Source organism: Somniosus microcephalus, chromosome 7 (genome assembly GCF_052327205.1).
Source record: "Somniosus microcephalus isolate GS21.2 chromosome 7, FLI_Smic_1.0, whole genome shotgun sequence".
In the NCBI taxonomy this organism is placed as follows: domain Eukaryota; kingdom Metazoa; phylum Chordata; class Chondrichthyes; order Squaliformes; family Somniosidae; genus Somniosus; species Somniosus microcephalus.
Genome location: NC_140993.1, coordinates 214,918,163 through 214,924,584, shown reverse-complemented (window position 1 = coordinate 214,924,584; position 6,422 = coordinate 214,918,163).

Sequence of the window (6,422 nt, the reverse complement as noted above, 5' to 3'; positions counted from 1 at the left end):
CGGTGCTGTGGCCAGGTTGCTCATCCTCCCCGCAGTCCCTGTTCCCATCCTCACAGGGAGTAAGAGCCTCGAACCTGTTGGACAAGTGCAAGGGCTGCGGCTCCTCCAACACTACCTCCTGGATCCCCGTACGTGCCTCACTTCTAGCCACACCATCCTGACCCTGGCCACGGACTACATCTGAATTAATTAATCTAATTGGTGTGAATCCCTCGTGATACACAGAGTCCAGGTAACTCTCCCCCTCCCTGATGTGTCTCAGTGTTTGAAGCTTGGACTCCAGCTCTTCAACACGGAGCCGGAATTCCTCGAGCAGCCAACACTTACTGCAAATGTGATCACCGTGAGCATCAATGGTGTCCACCAGCTCCCACGTATTGCAGCAGCAACACATCACCTGATCTCCCATTCTATGTAATTAATTACATTTATTAATATTATTCTTAAATACCCTCTGCCCCGATTCTAGATGGTGAATATCACACGTTAGAAATATAAACCAAAGAGATTTAAGCTTAACAAGGGAGAAATACTCACCAACCAATCACTTACCCGCTTTCTGGTGACGTCACACTTGGATTACTTTTTACCTCTCTCCTTCCCTCCGAGTTCCCTGACTGGACGCTGTGAGGCCTTACCTGGTCTCTGGGGCCTTTTATAGCCCCGCTTTGCCGCTCGAGATTCCCGCCGACGCTGTGAGGCCTTACCTGGTCTCTGGGGCCTTTTATAGCCCCGCTCTGCCGCTCGAGATTCCCGCCGACACTGTGAGGCCTTACCTGGTCTCTGGGGCCTTTTATAGCCCCGCTCTGCCGCTCGAGATTCCCGCCGACGCTGTGAGGCCTTACCTGGTCTCTAGGGCCTTTTATAGCCCCGTTCTGCCGCTCGAGATTCCCGCCGACGCTGTGACGCCTTACCTGGTCTCTGGGGCCTTTTATAGCCCCGCTCTGCCGCTCGAGTTTCCCGCCGACGCTGTGAGGCCTTACCTGGTCTCTGGGACTTTTATAGCCCCGCTCTGCCGCTCTAGTCAGGGCTGTGGGTTGGGTGGGGCTGAGAGGGTCAGAGCACCGGTAGCGGCTGCTACTCTCCCCTAGCCAGTCAATAAGGACCTCATGATGTCCAAAAGTGACTCGACCTCTGCGGGAGGTATTCCTGCCCCCGCCTTTTGGGCTGCGGCTGTGGAGTTCTTTCCCTTGTTATGTTTCCAAGGGTTTTTGCAATCCTTTCGCCAGTGACCATCCTTCCCGCACCTGTAACAATTCTCTTTGTGTTAGGGGGCTTACTACCTTCCTGGTGCCACTCTTTCCTACCCGATCCGGGTTTTACCTCATGTACCTTCCCCTTAGGTGGGTGTGCATCAGATCCCCTACCGTTTTTATAGGCCAGAGTTAGCTGCCTAATCACCGTAAGTTCGGTGGTCTGGGGGTTCTTGGGTTGAACCAGACTTCTGCCTTGGCCCAGACCTGTGGCAAGCTGTTCACCACCAGGCAACAGAGCCAATGGGCCAGGAGATCCCCATTCAGGAACCCCGGTTCAGCGTCCCCAGACAGGCCCTCCGGTATACCGGCCACAGCCGGTCCGCGAAAGCCTGCGGGGTTTCCCCTGGGAGCTGGACCGTCTTCTCCACACGGGAGAAAGGACTTCCCTCATTCATCCCCATGGCCTCCAGAACCGCATCTCTAAGCTCCTCGTACCCGCTCTGCCCCCTTTTACACTCGTTAGAGAGGGATTGGAGGAGACTACTCTCCAGGGAGAATGGCAGCATCTTGGCCTGCTCAGCGCCAACACAGTGGTTGATGCTGGTTGCCTGCTCTATGTCCCTGAAGTGGATCAAGACGTCTCCCTTTTCGGAGAGCTTCAAGATATGGTTGACCATAGCCCTAAGCTGTTGGGTGTTAAAGGGTAATACGAACTGGTTTTGGAGGTGTCCCTCATCGTCGCCATCGACGGGTGGGCTGAGCCTCCGATGCCGTGCCGGGCACATTGGTCCCGGCTCCGATTTCTCTGGCGGGGGTTGCTCTACCACTGCTTCCATCTCTGGCTCCACCCCTGGCTCCACCCCCGCTTGCTGCCAAACCTCGCTGAAACTTGGCGCTATGGGTGGTGGTCGTGAGATCTCCTCTCCCTCAACCGGGTCATCCCTGGGCACTACCGGTGACGTTGGAACTGTCCTCCCCTCGTTCCCCATAAAATCCGCCTGACCTGCCTTTGGGCTTATGAGGCACACCATGCCTTTTGCCTTCCGGAGGGCCCGGCTCAGATTTTCTACCCGCTCTTTACAGGGGCCGTGGTCTGCCTCCTCAAACCCCTGTTCACTCGCTAGCTTGTAAGCTGCCTGTACCTCCTGTACTTTCTCTTCTTGTTCCCTAATCTGCCTTGCCAAGCGGGCGTTCTTCTCCCGCAACCTTAACTCATTTCCCTTGGCCTCGGTGACTTGGCACCATATGTATTCCAACTGGGCCTTGTGTTCTCCCATTAAATGCAAGGCCTGCAAACTAATAAATAACTTCTCCCCTGCTAGTGCCTTATCCTGGATCTCCAGGGCTGACTCCCTTAACTCGACTGCCTGTGCTGCAACGAGCCTGTCCAAAAGCTGGACCTGATTTTTGAAACACATCAGCCAGACTGCCTTCTCTAAGGACTTCTTGTGTTCGTTTCCCTCTGTCCACTTAGCTGCTGCATCTACCGGATGCCCAGCCCTTAACAGAGTGGTGATCCACTTCTTAGTGATATTTGTTATGTATTGTTTGTTCTCCTCCCACCTGTGATGGTGCTGTCACAGGAGATAAATGGTTGGGTGTTCTCTTGGTTAAGTTTAGCTCTCTTTGTTCGCAACTCTCCAGAACTTTCCTTTCCCTTCGAATAAAGAACTTCATGTTTGAATCTCTGAGTTCTGAGTCCTAAATTGTGTCTAGGTAGAAAGGTACCGACACAACAAAGTGGCGACGAGGATCGGATGAATCTGCATTGTGGGAACTTTCTTGTTTTCGACTACAAAATACTTGGAACAGAGATTGCAGCATCACATTAACGTTACAGCAGTGAGTAAACAGAAATTTTAATTTGAAACATGAGATGGCTACTATATTAGGAAACATCGGTGATAATGATGAAAATGTGGAGCAATGGAGCGCATATACGGAACGTTATGACTATTTTGTATTGGCGAATGCGGTGGCAAATGAAAAGGTCATGCCTAACTTTTTGAATGTAATGGGGCCGAAGACATTCAATTTATGTCGCAGCCTCGTGCAGCCAGATAAGCCAGGAACTAAAACATATAAGCAACTAGTGGAAATTCTTGGAGCACATTTTTCACCAAAACCTCTGGTTATTGCTGAGAGATTTAGATTTCACAAACGGAATCAATAGGAGGGGGAATCAGTGACGATGTTTATTGCTGCTTTAAAAAGGTTGTCAGAACACTGCGAGTTCAAGGAGGTGCTGAAGGACACCATTAGAGACAGACTCGTGTGTGGTCTGCAAAATGCAGCCACACAGAAGTGCCTTCTTACTGAGGACAACCTTACTCTTGAAAAGGCCATTGAAGTTAGTGTCTCCATGGAGATGGCGGAAAAGGAGGCTCACCAGTTGAGTTCAACAGGGAGAGTTCACAAGGTGTCGTCTGAGCCTAAAGGTGCGCGGAACGGCACATGTTACCGCTGTGGGAAAACGGGCCATCATGCTAATGACTGCTGGTGTACGGAGCTGGAATGCTGAAATTGTGGCAAAAAGGGTCACATTGAACGCGCCTGTAGAGGTAAAAAAAGAACAGACAGAGCTGGGAAGCATGGAAGCAAAATGTCTGTATTTGGACAAGAGAGGAAAAGGAGTGTTCATTCAGTGCAGTATGATGGAACAAGCAAAACAGAGGGGAGCGACACCTCTGAGGAGGAAGAGGTGCACATACTGACGGTTGCAGGTGATTCAAATGGCTACTGGGTATCACCACTGGTGGAGGGAAAATCAGTGCAGATGGAGGTGGACACAGGCGCGGCTGTGTCCCTTGTTTCAGACACAGTCTACAACAAAATGCTAAAGCATCTTACCCTTCAGCCAACAAACATTGTGCTAAAGATGTATACCGGCGAACCTGTGGCCATGAGAGGCACCATTGAGGTGACAGTTAAATTGAACGGACAGACTGCGAAACTGCCACTATATGTGGTGAAGGGAAATTACCCATCGCTACTGGGACATGCGTGGCTAGAGAAAATCACGCTGGACTGGCCTGCAGTCCACATGATGTCAAAAGGGGAGTCAGGTCTGACTGCAGTGTTAAATAAACATGCAGAACTCTTCAATGGGGAACTTGGGAACATGAAAAAGATCAGCGTGAGACTGGACATTAAACCTGACAGCAAGCCGAAGTTTCACAAAGCCCGACCTGTACCCTATGCAATTAGGCCAAAAGTTGAGGCTAACTTGGAGGCCTTAGTCGAGAATGGAGTCCTGGAGCCTGTGAGCGTGAGCAAATGGGCCACACCCATTGTTCCTGTCCTGAAAAAGGATGGATCTGTTCGAATCTGCGGGATTTTAAAATGACTATTAACCCGGTGCTGTCTGCGGAGCAGTACCCTCTTCCCCTCATTGATGATCTTTTTACGGGCCTGGCCGGAGGGCAAAAGTTCAGCAAAATAGACTTATGCCAGGCTCATCGACAAATGCATGTTGATGACAAATCAAAGGAGCTGCTGACAATTGTGACACACAAGGGGCTATACAGGTACTGCCACCTTCCGTTTGGAATTACGTCGGCCCCTGCTCTATTCCAAAGGGCAATGGATCAGATTTTGAGTGGACTGCCAGGAGTCCAGTGCTACCTGGACGACATCCTTGTCACTGGGACAAATGAGGAGGATCATCTTCTGAACTTGGATGCGACACTACAACGACTGAAAGAGTACGGACTCAGAGTTCGTAAGGACAAATGTGAATTCTTTCAGTCTTCAGTTGAGTACCTGGGGCATGTGATTGACGCTACTGGCCTGCATAAGGCGCCGTCAAAGGTCAAGGCGATCGTGGAGGCTCCAGCACCCCAGAATGTGAGCCAGTTACGTTCATTTCTGGGGCTACTTAACGACTATGGGAAGTTTATTCCAGACTTAGCAACATTGCTGAAGCCGTTACATCTGTTGCTATGTCAAGGCAAAACATGGAAATGGACTGAACTGTGCAACGAAGCTTTCGCCCAAGCAAAGAAAGCATTGCTGAAATCGGAGGTCCTGACACACTTCGACCCAAAGCTACCCGTGCAGCTAGCATGTGATGCATCACCATATGGTGTGGGAGCAGTCATATCCCAGATCATGCCTTCGGGTGAAGAGAAACCTATCGCCTTCGCATCACGCACCTTGAACAAGGCCAAGAGTAACTATGTGCAGAATGAGCACGAGGCCTTGGGAATCGTTTTTGGAATTCGAAAATTTCAGCAGTACCTATTTGGGAGAAGGTTCACACTCCTGATGGACCACCGTCCATTGACTTCAATCTTCGGGCCCCACACCGGAATTCCGTCTCTCGCTGCAAGCAGGATGCAAAGGTGGGCTTTACTGTTGTCAGGACACACATACGGCATCAAATATCGCAAATCAGACTTGCACGGCAACGCAGACAGTCACTCGAGGCTACCCTTGCCTGTTACTCCCCCAGAGCCTCGTCAGATAGACATCTTCTACTTTAGACAAGTGGAGGGAGCACCTGTCACTGCAGTTCAGGTGCGAAGGTACACCCGCAATGATCCAGTCCTGTCTGAGGTAATGGACGATGTCATTCGAGGGAGAGCTATAGGAGATTCTCCTAGTTTGAAACCTTACGTTTCAAAAAGAAATGAGCTCTCCGTCCAGGCAGGTTGCCTTCTTTGCAGACGCCGTGTCATCATTCCGCCACCTCTGAGGAACCTATACTGCAACAACTTCATACAGGCCACAGTGGAATGGTTCGGATGAAGGATATGGCAAGAAGCTACTTCTGGTGGCCAGGTCTCGATGGGAATATTGAAGAGAAAGCCAAAACATGCTCCCCATGTCAAAGGGTCTGGAATGTTCCACAGCTGGCAACCCTACACCCCTGGGATTGGCCTGCAGAAGTGTGGCAGCGAGTACATGTGGACTTCGCCGGTCCTTTCGAAGGGAAGATGTTTATGGTGGTTGTGGACACTCGTAGCAAGTGGCCGGAGGTCGCTGTGATGAGGTCTACCACGGCAGAGAAAACAATTGAGAAACTTGGTGAGATGTTCAGCCATTATGGCTCACCGGAACAACTCGTAAGTGACAACGGTCCACAATTTGTATCACAGGAGTTTGCAATCTTCCTGCATGTGAATGGTGTCCAACACATCAGGTCTGCGCCCTATCATCCCTCTACTAACGACCAGGCAGAAAGGTTCGTGCAAACTTTGAAGCACGCCTTGAAGGCATCGCAAG